Source organism: Canis aureus, chromosome 29 (assembly GCF_053574225.1).
Source record: "Canis aureus isolate CA01 chromosome 29, VMU_Caureus_v.1.0, whole genome shotgun sequence".
Taxonomy (NCBI): domain Eukaryota; kingdom Metazoa; phylum Chordata; class Mammalia; order Carnivora; family Canidae; genus Canis; species Canis aureus.
The window spans coordinates 18,161,037-18,178,037 of NC_135639.1; the positions used below are offsets into that span (position 1 = coordinate 18,161,037).

Here is a 17,001-nt window from a genome sequence, read left to right on the forward strand (position 1 = left end):
GCACAGATGGAGAATCAGCAGTGGCTTCTCTTGGTCCTCTTGCAGCTCCTCGTATGGCCCTCACTGGTTGTGAAAACTTACTGAATAATTATCCCTTTGTTCCTCATCTGTGTTTGGGAAAGAGAGAGCTCTTTCTAGCTTTGGGATCCAGGGATTTCTGGCATGGAAGATAAGTTGTAGATTTGAAACAATAGTAGCAGCTAACATCTGTCAAGCTCTGATTCTGTACCAGGTCCTGTTCTAAGCACTTCATCTGTTTAGTTACATCTGCTCATCAATTCTAAGAGATAGTTGCTATTACTATCAGCCCCTTCTACAAATTACGGAACCAGAATCTAGCAGTTCAGTGACTTTCCCACAGTCACACAGCTGATAAGGGTGAAACCAGGAGAGGAACTCAGTATGTTCTCTTTCTCCTCCTCTTCCTCCACCTCTTTTTCCTTCTTGCTTTCTCTTTCCCTCCCTCCCTCCTCTCTTTCCCTCCTTCCCTCCCTCCTCCTCTCCCTCTCTCCCTTCCTTTCTCTCTCTCTTTCTTTCCCCCTCGCTCTGAGGGAAGTAGCCAGTAAGAAACCGCAGCCTGCCAAAGAACACATGAGTGAACCTAGAATTGGATTCTCTAGTTCCAGTCAAGCCTGAAAACGACTGGAGACCCAGCCAGCAGCACCGATGAACTCAACCTGCAGAGTATTTATAAAACTGTCATTAAAAACAAACAAACAAACAAACAAACAACCAAAAACACCAACAACAACACTCCTAAATCTGGGAAATGAACTAGGGGTGGGGGTGAATGGGTGACAGGCACTGAGGGGGGCACTTGATGGGATGAGCACTGGGTGTTATTCTATATGTTGTAAATTGAACACCAATAAAAATAAATTTATTATTAAAAAATATGGACAAGGAAGGAAAGTATAATAGAAACTTTGCTAGTTTAACAAAAGAAAAAAAAAACAAAACAAAATCCCTTTCTTGTAAACTTATGGACAGGTCTTTGTGGCTGTTGGAGTTTAGTTTTTATATACACAGAGTTATCAGATGTTATTTATAAAACTTAGTTTTAAAAAAGATAAACTGGTAGGACAGTTTGGGACACTTTGTGTCAGAACCACCTAGCTACATCATTTCTGCATTTCTAACCCTCAGAAGCTGCATGGGATGATAAAGCTTATGGTTTCAGCCTGCTACATTTTGGGGATAATTTGTTACACAGCAGTAGCTAACTAATACATCCCCTGAAAATGGCTTGACTAAAGTGAAATTTAGCGTAGGAAATCATGGGACTTTTATAGAGCCTAACTTTAGGAAAGAGCTGAGCCTCCCACAAAATCAGTCAGCCACTCCCTCTAGCTTTTTGGAATGGCTCGCCTCTTGTGTCTGCTGTGTACTGTTTCTCAATTCTGTATATTGATTTCTCATTGTTCTTGCTTCTCAAGAACAGTTTTGTGTGTGGTATGGGGTTACTGTTGAACCATGGCTGCCCTGACTCCATGTGTTTTTACACAGGGCTCTAAAAGTCTAATTCAGTCCCCAGGGTCCATAACACATTCTCAAGAAAACTCAGCTTGAAACAAATTGTCTTTTATTTTTAAGATTTTATTTATTTATTCATGAGAAACACAGAGAGAGAGAGAGGCAGAGACATAGGCAGAGGCAGAAGCAGGCTCCCCATGGGGAGCTTGATGCAGGACTTGATCCCAAGACTCCAGGATCACCTCCTGAGCTGAAGGCAGGCACTCAACCACTGAGCCACCTAGGCGTCCCCGAATCAAATTGTCTATCATGACAATCCATTGTGACCCAAGGCCAGGTCATGTGGCTCTGCTAGTTTCCTTTGTCCATGTTGAAAATGGGCAGATTATGCTAAAATAAAACATTGCAGGCAAATTGATTACTACTTTCCAAGTACGCTGAGAAATTATTTATTAGCAACAATGAAATACATTAGGACATTTATTTTAATCTTTTGTATAAGGCAGAAGTCTTTTAAGAGGTAAATAGTTGCCCTTAATTTATCTGATTGTAAAGTTTGTTTTCTCATTTTCAGCATTCATGAGATAGGAACACACCTGCAATTTTATGCACCAGTTACTATGTTGGATAATACTGTGCTAAAGAGAACAGGTTTCCTGGGGGAAGAGCACTGTTTCTGTGTGGGTGCTTAAGTTAGCAGGATATAGTTTGTAAAAATTTCATGTCTTGGAAGGCAAAATATCAAATACAGTCGACCAGAGAAGGGAGACAGTCAGATGGACCTAAATTTGCATCCTGAACTTATAACTAAATGATTAAGGACTTCACTGAGACTCCATCTCCTCTCGGTAAAATGGACTTAGTCATTATTTCCACAGATGCTGGGAAGAAGTAGATGCATTGGCATATATGATATGCATAACCCAGTACCCGCCATGTGTTAGGAACTTAATAAAAACACGGTCATTACTATGTTTGAGAAATATTTTTCAGCTCCTCAAAACAGGGATCAATTTCTGAACTCATTGTTTTCATGGGAAAATGGTAAGAGTATTCAATGCCTGCTACTTTTGCCTTGAAGATTTAGGGCTGGTCTTGAGAAAATAAGTGAGCTACACATTCTACCTCTATCATGATCATTTTTGCAACTCTATGAAATAGCAGGTCAGGTGGAAACAGTCTCAGTGGAGGGCTGCATGATGGGCCAGACGGGGAAATGGAGAGAGCATGGAGCCTTAAGGCTCGTGGCAGTCATTGATGGGCCTGAAGACCTTTCCTCCTCCTGTTCATCTAAGTGCAAATTCTACGCATCCTTCTAGGGTACTTTTAAATGCCACCTCTTATAAGCCTTCTCAGATTCTTCCTGGTTTCAAGGGTGCTCTTTCTCTTCTGGTCCCTTACATTCCCTCCATGCCCATGTGGTACTTTGATTCACCACATGTCTAGCCCCTACTGTGGGTCAGCACTGCTGGCTGTTGAGGCAATGGCATGAGCTAGACCAGCCAGCTTCTTTATCTCTTAGAGATGCCATCACTGGCATCCTCACCATCAGCCCTGGGGACAGATGGCACATGCTTTATCTCAGCTGCTCCCACAAGCTCTCCTGCAGACCTTCCTTCCGTTGTTGAGGGTAAGTGGTGCTTTGGGACTCAGTTCTGTTTTCTTTTGCAGGCAATTACACTGTAGCAACCATAAAGGTTTAGGAGGCAGCCTTCTATATTACAATGAAAAAGATAAAGGTTTTGGAGTCTATTTGAGTCCTACCCTGAGCGCATCAGAACTGTGAAAATTGCAGCACTTTAGTGGATCTTTAGAACTCTGTGTCCTCATCTGTACAGGGAGATGATTCCCACCTTTACAGATAATCGTGAGACCTAGATATCAGAGTAGAGCATCAAGACCTAGTATTCACTGGCTAAGTGGAGCTAGTACTTTCCATTTTACATTATTTATTCATATCATTTCATTTAGCCAAATATTTACTGAAAGCCGACTTTGTCCCATTCCAGTCAACGCTGAAGGCACTAAAGGTACAGCAGTGAACAAAGAAGGTAAAGTCCCCGGTTGCATGGAGTTGAAATCCTCAGTGCTGGGAGACAGACGATAAACAAATGTGTCTGGTGGTAGCAAACATAATGAAAATGGGAAAACTGCCAGAAAGAACCAGGAGAAAGGAGAGTGGTGCAGCAGGTATTTTATAGAGAGCCCTCTGGGAAGGCCTCCTGGACGGGCTAGCATTGGAGCCAACCCTGGAATGAAGTGGTGGTGAGGGGGGTTGGAACCCAGAGTCACATAAGCTTCAGGTACAGGGAATCATGATATGCAAAGATGCAAAGAGCTGGGAGAGGGGAGGGGGTAGAATGGTGGAGATTGAGGAACAGTGAGGAGAATAGTGAGGCTGGGATGGAGAGAGGTGGCAGACTCTGATTTAGGAAGGAGACATTTACTCAAAAGTATTATTGCTATGGCCAAGTCGAAAAAGGGTGTTGCCTGTATTCTCCTCTAGGATTTTGATGGAATCTTGCCTCACACTTAGATCTTTCATCCATATTGAGTTTATCTTGGTGTATGGTGTAAGAGAATGGTCTAGGTTTATTCTTCTGTATGTGGATGTCCAATTTTCCCAGCACCATTTATTGAAGAGACTGTCTTTTTTTTCCAGTGGATAGTCTTTCCTGCTTTGTTGAGTATTAGTTGGCCACAGAGTTGAGGGTCCACTTCTGGATTCTCTATTCTGTTCCATTGATCTATGTGTCTGTTTTTGTGCCAGTACCACACTGTCTTGATGACCACAGCTTTGTAGTACAACCTGAAATCTGGCATTGTGATGCCCCCAGATATGGTTTTCTTTTTTAAAATTCCCCTGGCTATTCGGGGTCTTTTCTGATTCCACACAAATCTTAAGATGATTTGTTCCAACTCTCTGAACAAAGTCCATGGTATTTTGATAGGGATTGCATTAAATGTGTAAATTGCCCTGGGTAACATTGACATTTTCACAATATTAATTCTTCTAACCCATGAGCATGGAATATTTTTCCATCTCTTTGTGTCTTCCTCCATTTCTTTCAGAAGTGTTCTGTAGTTTTTAGGGTATAGATCCTTTACCTCTTTGGTTAGGTTTATTCCTAGGTATCTTATGCTTTTGGGTGCAATTGTAAATGGGATTGACTCCTTAATTTCTCTTTCTTCAGTCTCATTGTTAGTGTATAGAAATGCCACTGACTTCTGGGCATTGATTTTGTATCCTGCCACGCTGCCAAATTGCTGTATGAGTTCTAGCAATCTTGGGGTGGAGGCTTTTGGATTTTCTATGTACAGTATCATGTCATATGTGAAGAGGGAGAATTTGACTTCTTTGCCAATTTGAATGCTTTTTATTTCTTTTTGTTGCCTGATTGCTGAGGCTAGGACTTCTAGTACTATGTTGAATAGCAGTGGTGAGAGTTGGCCACAGCAACTTCTTGCAAGATACATCCATGAAGGCAAGGGAAACAAAAGCAAAAATGAATTATTGGGACTTAATAAAGATAAAAAGCTTCTGCACAGCAAAAGATACAGTCAACAAAAACTAAAAGACAACCTATAGAATGGGAAAAAATACTTGCAAATGACATATCAGATAAAGAGCTAGTATCCAACATCTATAAAGAACTTATTCAACTCAACAGCAAAGAAACAAACAATCCAATCATGATATGGGCAAAAGACATGAAGAGAAATCTCACAGAGGAAGACATAGACATGGCCAACAAGCACATGAGAAAATGCTCCGCATCATTTGCCATCAGGGAAATACAAATCAAAACCACAATGAGATCCCACCTCACACCAGTGAGAATGGGGAAAATTAACAAGGCAGGAAACCACAAATGTTGGAGAGGATGCGGAGAAAAGGGAACCCTCTTACACTGTTGGTGGGAATGTGAACTGGTGCAGCCACTCTGGAAAACTGTGTGGAGGTTCCTCAAAGAGCTAAAAATAGACCTGCCCTACGACCCAGCAATTGCACTGCTGGAGATTTACCCCAAAGATACAGATGCAGTGAAACGCCAGGATACCTGCACCCTAATGTTTATAGCAGCAATGGCCACAATAGCCAAACTGTGGAAGGAGCCTCGGTGTCCATCAAAAGATGAATGGATAAAGAAGACGTGGTCTGTGTATACAATGGAATAGTACTCAACCATTAGAAATGACAACTACCCATCATTTGCTTCAACGTGGATGGAACTTATTATTATGCTGAGTGAAATAAGTCAATCAGAGAAGGACAAACATTATATGATCTCATTCATTTGGGGAATATAAAAAATAGTGAAAGGCATAAAGGGGAAAGGAGAGAAAATGAGTGAAAATATCAGTGAGGGTGACAAAACATGAGAGACACCTAACTCTGGGAAACGAACCAGGGGTGGTGGAAGGGGAAGTGGGCAGGGGTTGGGGTGACTGGGTGACGGGTGCTGGGGGGGCACTTGGCGGGATGAGCATTGGGTGTTATGCTATATGTTGGGAAGTTGAACTCCAATAAAATTTTTTTTAAAGTATTATTGCAAGAGAGGAACAGACTATCATCATAGGAAAATGTTATGATCATAAAACCTATAAGTGCTCAGGAGTGAGGCACAAAGGGGTTTTATTTTAAAGAAGAGTAAAGCAGGCTAGGAAGAGCCCGGTGTGGGGAAGTGGGGTGGAAGGATGGTGGATCTGACAGTGGATCAGAGAACGCTTCACCCTGAGGACAGCCTGTTCTAAGAAGGGGCTGTGTACTGATTCAGGCTGAGGGTGGGCCAGAGTTCCAGGGCCTGGAGGACTGCAGAAGCATAACCAAAGCTTGGCTAACAAGCATTTTTGCTCCAGTTGAGCAGCAGGGGCAAGCCATTCAGTTAATAATGTTGTGAGGCAGAGAATAGAATTTGGAGGGTCTGTACCTGGTCTTGCCATAGAAAAACAAGGGGCAGGAGGCCTTGGTGCATCTTATTTAAGTCCTAGGGGGAGGCCAGTGCTTTGCAGTGCACTGTTTTCTGGAATACAGAGGGTCAGGCCATTTCTTAACTTTGACTGTTTTCCTGGATCACAGGGTTTAGGTGAAATGCAACATCTTCAGGCCTTTAGATTTTTTTTTTTCCATGTGAGAAATGAAATGAATGACATGTGACCTATTAACACATGGCCTGTAATTTTGGAGTTTCATCTGAAAAGGCTCCACTCAAAGAGAGTTTAGCTGCCTGTCACTCCTGGATCCCCAGGCTCTGGCTTCTCTTCCCTCTAGCCCACACAAGAGCACTCCCCCTATAACCAATGAACTCCCATACCAGCAGAGGCAGAAACTGTGTTGAAGACTTGGGTAACCCACCAGATATGGACGTACCTTGAGGAGGGCCAAACATGGTGTCTGCTGTTCATTCAGTTCCCCAAATGCCATCAAATGAGCACAGTTTCTGATTTATCTAGGATCCACTCAGCTCTTTCCTCCAATAATCACACAATTCACCAAATTCAAACTGGTGCCTTAACATGAGGAAGCGTGACCATGGGAAAAGCCCCAAGAAAGTTACTTTTAGGCTTCAAGTCTTAAAGGATCAGCAAACTATGGCCAGAAGGCCAAACTAGCCCAATTTTTATAAGTACGGTTGTATTGGCAAGCAGCCACACTCATTTATTTACGTGGTGTCTGTCTGCTTTCACACTCCAGGGCAGGGTTGAATAGGTGCAATAGAGCCCATATGGCCTGCAAAGCCTAAAATATTTACTATCTGGCTTTTTACAGAAGAAAAGCAGCTGACTCCTATTTCAACGGTTGGCCCATTGTGCGGTTGATTGCCTGTACAGTATATTGCAGGGAGCGCTTTATTCTAGAAATCTCTAGGCCCTTCTTCTTACTTAAGATCACCAGAGATTGCCATAATCTGGTCCACCTGAGAGGGAGGAGAACTCTTCTGCATTCAGAACTTTTTACGGTGTCCAGGGTCTGCCTAACTTCCACCTTGCTTGCTTTCTACCCAAGCCTACTTTTATTAGAGAGCTTTGCTCTTGTCTCAGGACTCTGGATCCCTTGTCTCTCCCCTGAGCTCTCTCTCAGTGAAAGCTCGGTGAGTCTTCTGTGCACCTTTGGTACCTCACAGGTGGTGCTCCTTCGTGGGGGGCATTATCAGGGAGTTGCTTTGCAGAATAAAAACTCCTATGTTAAAGGCTTCCATTTCTGGTCTCTTTTACTTTGACCCAAAGCAATCATCATTTATGAAATTCTTTCCATAGCTTACTGTAGCATCTAAATCTTTTTGTTTTGTTTATGATTATAAAAAGATATAGATTTTATAGAAAATTGTAAATGTACAGAAACGTATTTAAAAGAAAAAAATGACATTCGTATTTTAGCATGTCTTAATTGCATATTTTTCTTAGATATTTAAAAAAATTGATATCATGATGAAGATGCCATTGGATAAACCTTTCTATTTTGATTTTTCAAGCATTTTCCATTATTATTAAATACCTTGGTAAAAGAATTTTTAGTAAATGTATATAAAATTCCATTTTACAGATATGCTAAGATTTATTAATTTCTCTAATTATGATACTCAGGCAGCTTTTCTTTTTTGATCTAATAAGGAATCCCATAATTTACATTTATGTATGAATCTTTGCCCTTATTTGCATTCTTTCTTTACAATAGCATTCTAGAAATGGAATCACCTGGACAAATAGTAGGAATCTTATGAGCACTCTTTATAGTTACCATCAAATTGCTTTCCTAGAAGTATATTTCAATTTATACTCCCTTAGCCCTTATAATTTTTATATCTGCTAATAGGTTAAAATGTTATTTTATTTTAATTAACATTTATTTGAACTGATAATATTGAGCATCTGTTTATGTGCTGGCTACTCATTTCTATTCCATCCCCTATAATACTTTCATTATAATTTGTTCCCCAGTATTAAAAATCAAAGTGACCCAGGTCCTAAGCCTGGCTCATCCATTTTCCATCTGTGCAGTGTTGGGAAGTATCTTTGGCTTTGCAAGCCTCAGTTTTCTTATCAGTAAAATGGGAATGTGTATATGTACTGCCCTGTTGTGACAATCAAGAGTGCCAAGCACCATGTGTGGTATATAGGGATTCTTGGAAATTTTGGGGATTATGAGGGTTGAGAGAGAACCTCTCTGATCCCATGTCTAGAGTTTCTCATGCCTTTGGTTGATTTAAATTTGTTTTTAGTAAGTATACAAAAGTAACAAAAGAAGACAACCATAACCAAGATAAATGACCACAATTGCATGTAGTGCTGAAAAATCCAACAGATGGAGGGTGTGTTACCTGCACAGATGGTGTGCTAGGGACTAAAATACAGAGATGAATGGAGGCTGCATCATACCAGCGCTGCAGCTTGGGCTCTGGCCAATTTTGGATATGAATGGAACTCTGCTGCTTAATCAGCACGTGGCAAGCAAGTTCATCACTCTGTATCACAAGTTCATCACTCTGAGGTGTCCCTACATATGTCATAATCTCCCCAAGCATCCTTGCCACATACTGGCAGAGCTCCCATGCCTTCCCCAATCATTTGGGGGATCGCTGTGGTGAGAATAGGTCAGCCTGCCCTGCAGCAACCTTCTCTGTTTTTGCTGGTTGAAACACCACTGTGGGTCTCTGCCACTGTGCTTATCCCCCTAACTCCCGCCTCCCTGAGGATTGCTCCTTCTCTTTATTTTCCAAAACATCAGCAACCCAAGGCTGCTGTGTAATAGAGCTTAACATAGGGAAAAGGGAAAGAGAGATTTGGACACAAAATAATCTAAAATTTAATAGATGTCATTAAAATTTCCTGGTCTGTCCCTGGTCCCAGGGAATTTCTTCCTGATGGTTTTTCTATGGAATTTCTCTGACTTTTCCAGGTGAAGACAGGTTCTTTTTTTCTTTTCTTCTACAGCAGGTGTTTTAAAGCTTAGGCCTATTGACATTTTGGGTGGAATAATTTGTTGCGGAAGCTCTCCTGTACACTGCAGGATGTTTGGCAAAATCCCTGGCTTCTACCCACTAGACAACAATTGTGCCTCTCTGCCCATTCCCATTGCGATTACTGAAAATGACTCCAGGCATTCCCAAATGTCCCCTTGGGAGTCAGATCACACCTGATTGAGAACTACTGCTTTAAAATTGCCTTTCCTTATGTCCCTTTTCTTTCATTCTTGGGTTCCCTAGACTCCTTACTCCTCCATGTCATCCATGACAAAATTTTTGATACTTCATTATGTAGAACAATTTAATTTCTATCATTGCTCTCATGTTAGGCTCCTGCCTTGACTTTGTGGTTGCAAAGAAACTTCACTGAGGTATTTGTTTTGACTAAACAAAAAAGTTATCTGTTGAGCCTCCATCCTTAACAATACAAAGAAGGTGCAGCTTATAGGCCTTTCTTATCCTAGACCAAATTAATAGTGGAAGGTCCTTATGCACCCTGCCAAGGTCATGGTTGTGTGTATGTGTCTGTTTCTATTTGTTTTCCTCCTTCTGGCTATTAAACAGAAGGTTGACCTAGAGGTTTCTGAGGGTCTTTCCAGCAACTATACTCTAACTGAAATTCAAAATTTGGTTTGGATATTTGCTATTTTCAGGAGCATTTACTAAGCATCCAAAAGTTCCCCATACCTAAAATCTTACCCTTTTATAATCTGGCTCTTTCCTCTGAAAGTTGTAATTCCATTCAATATACTTCACCTGTGGGTCTCCATGGGTCTTCCTTCCGTGGGCCCTGCAGCAGAGAACAGTGTCAGTGGTCGTCCCTCTGCTTTGAACCCTAGGATCCATTTCTCCATGTGTATTTCTGTATTTGGTTAATGTATTTCTGCTGGCAGGAATGATAAAAAGTGTAAAGCCATGAGCTTTAAAAAGTGCATTTTCAGAGTCTGCTACATGAATGAGAGGAAAGGCTGGGGAGGGGGGTAGGAGTCAAAGCTGTAGGATGCTTCTTGACAATGAACAGCCTCTTTCCTTTGTCTTGTCTGAGTTTAGATAGCTGGAGTGAGGCTGCACCTGTAATTCCCTTGGAAAGATCCTGATGTGCGTTAACAATCAAACGCACATCAGGATCCTGGTGGCATTTTCCAATTCACGGGTGTTTGTTCCTTTCCTCAATTTCACACCATTATTCCCACTTACAGAGCTTTCCCCTACATTGTTATCATTCCATTTTTTAGAAAAGTGGATCTGTGCATTATGGACTCCTTCTGCCATCTTCTCTCCAATACACTTAGGAGCCGTAGGCTCTCTGACAGCCAGGGCTGCACCTACTGAGGCGGTGCTACATTTCAAGAGCTGTCTGCGCCAAAGCACCCCTTCACTTTCCACCCAGAGGAGGGTCTCCTGTGGCCTGAGGCAGTTTCTTCCCTTTCTAAAAATATGCAAACATACCTTCTCTTTCCTGAATAGGATGGCGATGTTTAATCAGAGAATTAAGGAAGGTTGAAACAGCAATGCTTTCTTCAGATCACCAGGGTAGCTTCTTAAGATTAATTATGCATGTGCTGGGTGCCTGTTTCTGTGCTCAACTCGGAACATGCAGTGTTTCATTTATCACTGTAGCATTCTATCAAATTGGTGCTATTATTCTTATCCCTATTTTATAGGTGAGGATACTGAAGCTTAAGAAAAATAAGTGTCATTTACCTATGATGGACTGCTATTCACCAAAAAGGGGAAAGACTCCTACATTTTTCTATGCCATGGGTGATGGATAAGCCTCAAAAACATTATGCTAAATATGTCAGACACAAGAGACCTCATATTGCACAATTTCATTTGTGGAAGTGTCCAGAAAAGGTAAATTTATAAAGACTGGAAATAGATTTATTTATAGAGACAGAAAATAGTGGCTACTTGGAGCTAAGATTGGGAATGGGGAGTAACTATAAATGGGAATGAAAGTTCTCATTGGAGAGGTGAGAATGTTTTAGAATTGCTTTACGGCTGAAGGTTGCACCTGTTGGTAAAGTTACCAAGTCATTGATTCGTGCACTTGAAGTGTGAATTTATGACATATGCATTATAATTCAACAAAAATTTTAAAGCTGCAAAGAAAGGGAAGAAAGAAGGAAGGTGGGGACGGAGGAGGAAGCAAAGGAGTCTTGTGGGAAAGAGCAGAACCCACATGTAAACCTGGGTCTGCATGTGTCTGGAGGCCCTGGTACTTCTCTCTACTTGATTGTTTCTCTTGTTCTGTAGTTTCTCTTCCAGTTCCCCTGACCTTTCTCCTTTCTTTCTTCTCTCTCTTGAACCTAAAGGTTTGCTACCTTTTGTTCACCTTGATCCTTTTTACAGGCTGACTCCCATGTACCAGGCCACTGTAGCCCACTTACAAGGAGATTTGGGCATCCAGAACCATTTTTCATTATTACTCTGGACTTCTTGACTGCATCCATTTGAATTAAGTTGTGCTGTGAATCTAGCCTGGTCTCTTTCCCTTAGCCTGGTCCTTTCTGCAGGTATATTTTGGCCTTGCAGGTTTGTCATTTGGCAATCTGTGAGATGTGGGGTGCCCTTCTTATCTGCCTCCATGTGCCCTTGGCTGTTCTGTGCAACCTCTGGGCTCTCAGGACATGTATGTGGCCTCTGCAGTCTTGGCCAGCACCTGTGTGTGGCCTGCCTAGGGCTGCTGGAAAGAGGGACAGCCAGTTCTGACAGCATCTGATTTTAATTCTTTAATCTGAGCTAAGACAAAAGTAATGTGTGGGAATCAAAAATAGATGTGAAGGAGAGCTTTAAAACTATCACTTAGAACTGGGCCCTTAGAGTCTGGTCCTGAGAGGGAGTTCAGCTGGCTTTGGAGACGTGCCGTGGCAGCCTTCAGCACCACCCAAGCTCAGCTTTGAGAAGTTCTGATGTGCCAAGCTGCAACCGATTCTCAAGTGACACCCTCAAATTGAGCATTCGTAGAAAGTGGCTGATGTCAGGGTATCTGTGTGTCTCAGATGGTTAAGCGTACAACTTTTGATTTTGGCTCAGGTCATGATCTCAGGGTTGTGAGCGCGAGCCCAGCATTGGGCTCCCTGCTCAATATGGACTCTGCTTGAGATTCTCTCTCTCTCTCTTCCTCTGTCCCCCTCCTGCTCCTGTTCTCTCTATATAAAATAAATAAATCTTTTTTTTTTAAAAGTGGCTGATGTCCTCAGCAGATGTAATGTTCCCTAACATGACTGAAATTGTCAACCTCTTCCATGTGTCAGATAAAAAGACACATTTAATTTAGAGAACGCAACAAGCTAAGTAATGCAGCATTCACTGTTAGCACCAGTGATTAAACTGTGTTCATAGCATTGATTTTGACAGCATTTACTATTATCTTTATCCTGGAACTACCTATTTCTAAACGGAATGGGCATCTACCTGGCACATCTTCATTTGTCAAGCTCTTTCCAGGAAATTTGAAAAGGATTTTACTTCCTCGACAGTGGGGGAATCCTGATGAATTTTTGAAATGGTTGGATAAAGATCTTCGATGTTATAGACTTTAATTTTGAATGTCTGGGAGATAGCATTTATTTTCTATACCACTGGCATTACATTTGGGCTCAATGTGAGTTTCTCCTGCAGAACCACAAGGTCAAATTGAAGTGAGATGAGATGGAGGAGCCTGGTTTTGTTAGCAACATGTATGATGATGACAATAATTTCCTGATTGGTACAGAGTGGTGCTGCAGGATGTGGCAGGAGTGCATTATCAAACCAATTCTCCTCTTAGAATGCATGCACCTGGGCTTTAAACAAAAGTCCTTTTGAGTCTCCTTCACCCTGACCCCTTCTGAATTTTACTGGCTGTGTAACAGGCAAGCTCCAGTGAGACTATTTTCTCTAAGCAGAATATGCAATGATGAAAATATGGTTTTCATGCAATGAAATATGGTTTTCATGCAATGATGAAAATATGGTAATTGATGATTTTATTTTTTTATGTGTAGGTCCATTTTACTTATTCCAATTACTAGCTATATAAGTGACATAGTGATATTAGGTTTTACTATGGCTAAAATTAAGGCCCATTCTGGCACCAAGCCACAATAGCCTATGTTCTTGTCTCTTAACTAAGATGACCTTCTCTCCTATGGAATAGTCTTTCTCTTTTGGCTTCAGTCCCAATGGCCAATGCATCTGGAAGCTATAGAATACAGTCTGCCAGTGCATTGGGCTGGGACTGGCTTATTTTGGACTTTGATTAATGGGCTCTTTAATCTGCCATGATGGTCAAATGGCTATAATGGGAAGATTGCCCTAATGTCTTGTGGGGACTGAACATCTAGAGGATTCACAAGTTTACTGCTCCTACATCAGGGCTACTGGGATCAGCCTGTTGCCAAATGGAACCAGTAGTTGGAAACAGGTGATGAAAGCATGCCTTACAGAAAAATGCCATAGCTTCCTTTCAGTGGTACTTGGAGAGTGAGAGCATCCAGTTTTGTTCACTAAGCAGGTGCCTGGCTTAGTGCCTGACTATCAGCAGGGCTGGTGTGGAGATGGCCGAAAGTATAGCCAGGCTGCTCCCAGCACATCAGATTCTTTTCGAGGTCTCAGAACCAAAGGAAAATTGCCGAATTGCCAGTGTGTAGCTTGTTGACATGCTAAGCTTTGCACTGCTTAACATCCTGTGCTGTGAAAGGGTGTTCTTTGAAGTAACAACCTTTTAAAATTATTAGTGCTGTGCCCAGGCAGCTATCATTTTCTTAGAAATGTCACTCTTCACCTTTATTCGAATGATACTGCACTTTTAACAATAAATGGCACAAATCTGTTCAAGCAAAAAGAAAAAAAATAGGAAGAAGAAATCAAGAAGAAAATAAAAAAATAAAACAATTAGAAAAAAAGAGATTTAAAAGAGATTTTTCTCCATGGAGGTGAAGGCTTTTTCAGGAATCTGGTGGGAATGTAATTTGGAAGAAGCACCTGTACAGGTGCTTCCTAGAAAGGATTTAGAAACATGGAAGAAAACAAGATCAATCAAGAAAAGGGAGGTAAGGGGATCCCTGGGTGGCTCAGCGGTTCAGCCTTCGGCTCAGGGGGAGATCCTGGAGACCCGGGATCGAGTCCCAAGTCGGGCTCCCTGCTTCTCCCTCTGCCTGTGTCCCTGCCTCTCTCTCTCTCTATCATGAATGAATAAATAAATAAAATCTTAAAAAAAAAAAAGAAAAGGGAGGTAACAAATTTGATAGGTCCAGTGCCACTGTTTACTCTGGTCTATAATCTCTCATCTTCTGTGGTGGGACTGTGTCTTCTGCAAATCTACACCTGGGCTGTAGCATAGTGTCTAGGGCCTAGGAGAAGCACAGTGTTTGGTGTATGAAGAAATGAACCTTTCCAGTAGAGTAAAGGTACTTGACCTTGTACACTAAACAATTCCCAGGCCTCTGGTTGACCTACAAAGACCAAGCAAATTTGAGTTGAGGATATGATCCTGGCTGGGAAATAAACCACTTTTATACTACGACAAATAATGCTGCATATGAAAGCATGCCACACTTAGTGGCTTAACACAGCAACTGTTTGTTGAGTTAATAACTTGGAGGGTTGAAAGTTTAAGTTGGCCTCAATGGGGCAGGTCATATGGTCAAGGCTGGGATCTCTCATGTGCTTGGTTTCCTCACCTGCAGGCCAGGTAGGTGGCTCTGCTTCTGGAGGTTAGCTGTATAGTCAGCAGGGAGTGTTGACTGGGCCATGTGTCTTTCATCTTCCTTCTTGCTTGCTTGTCCATGTGACAGCAATGGGCTTCTGAGAGGGAAGCAGATGCTATAGACTGACTGCATCCTTCCCCAAATTCAATATGGTGAAACGCTACCTCCCAGTGTGATGATACTAGGAGATAAGGCCTTTGGAATGTGATTAGGTCACAAAGGCAGAGCCTTCATGAATAAGATTAATGCCCTTATAAAAGAGATCCCTTCCACTACAGGAGGACACAGAGAGAAAATGCCTGTCTATGAATTAGGAAGTGAACTCTAATCAGACACTGAGTCTGCCAAGGCCTTGACCAACTGTGAGAAACAAATGTTTGTTGTTTGAGCCACCTAGTCAATGGTATTCTGTTATAGCAGCCCAAATGGACTAAGAGAGTAGGGAATGTACAGGTTTTCTAAGGACTAGATCAGAATGGGCAATATCGCTTCTAGCACATTGTATTAGCCATTCCAGATTTGAAGGACGGTGAAATAGACTTTATCTCTTAATGGGAATACCTGCAAACTCACACTGCAAAGGGATGCAGATATAGGAAGGGAAATAATTATGGTTATTATTTTATTTATTTATTTATTTTAAGATTTATTTATTTGTGATAGACATAGAGAGGCAGAGACACAGGAGGAGGGAGAAGCAGGCTCTGTGCAGGAGCCTGACGTGGGACTCGATCCCCGGTCTCCAGGATCACGCCCTGGGCTGCAGGCAGCGCTAAACCGCTGTGCCACCAGGGCTGCCTGGTTATTATTTTAAAAATCAACTTTATTGAGGTGTAAATAAAACAAACAACCTATATTTAAAATGCACAGTCTGATACATGTTGACCTATCCATATGCTTGTAAAACCAACATCTCAATCAAGATTATGGACATATCCCTCATCTTCAAAAGTTTTCTCATACCCCCTTCCCCAACCCCAGATAACCATTGACTTGCTTTCTGTCTCTGTAGATTGGTTTGCCTGTTTTAGAATTTTAGATAAATGGAATCATTAACGTAGGTACTCTTTTTGTCTGCCTTCTCCCCTTAGCATGATTATTTTGAGATTTTTATCCATGCTGAATATTTAGCCATAGTTCATTCCTTATTTGTGAGTGTTCATTTGTATAGATATAAGAGTTTACACATTCACCTATTAATGGGTTTAGATTGTTTTTAGTTTTTGGTTATTGTAAATAAATCTGCTATGAATGTTCATGTTCGGGTCTTTGGAGACATACTTTCATTTCTCTTGGGTAAATGCCTAAAAGTAGAATGACTGGATCATAAAGTATTGTAATGTTTAAGTTTTTTGAAACTGTCAAACTATTTTTCAAAGTGATCGTAGCATTTTATACTTCTTATAAGGGTTCTAGTTCTTCAAAATCATAACTTTCCCCTGTAATTCATAACCCTTTTTAATTTTTAGCTACTCTGATAGGTATGCACTGGTACATCATTGAGGTTTTAATTTGAATTTCCCCAATGATTGATAATGTTGAGAATTTTTCATGTGCTTATTTCCCACTGGTATATCTTTTTTAGTGAAGTATCTATTCAAATCTTTTGCTCATTTTTGAAAATGTTTTTTTTTTGTTTTCTTATTACTGACTTTATTGATTTTATTATTATTGACTTTTAAGAGTTATTCATATATTCCAGATATAAATCCTCTTTCAGGAATATAATTTGTAAATATTTTCTCTCATTTTGTGGCTTTTCTTTTATTCTCTAACTATCTGTTAAAGAGCAAAAGTTTTAAACTTTGTGGAAATCTAATTTATCGTTTTTTTTTTTTTCTTTTATAGAGTATGCTTCTGATGCTGTA

At 41.1% G+C, this 17,001-nt stretch overlaps 2 long non-coding RNA genes across 8 annotated transcripts in view; one reads left to right on the top strand and one right to left on the bottom strand.

The window, feature by feature from the left end:
• The window catches only part of LOC144300794 (uncharacterized), a 340,674-nt gene that overhangs the window by 36,638 nt on the left and 287,035 nt on the right, over nt 1–17,001 (top strand). The gene's annotated exons all lie outside the window — the stretch shown is intronic.
• Nucleotides 1,619–15,322, bottom strand: LOC144301105 (uncharacterized). Its single transcript, XR_013367832.1, has 3 exons — nt 15,107–15,322; nt 10,137–10,227; nt 1,619–1,863 (listed from the first exon to the last, which is right to left on the bottom strand). It is a non-coding gene; the product is annotated as an uncharacterized LOC144301105 (long non-coding RNA).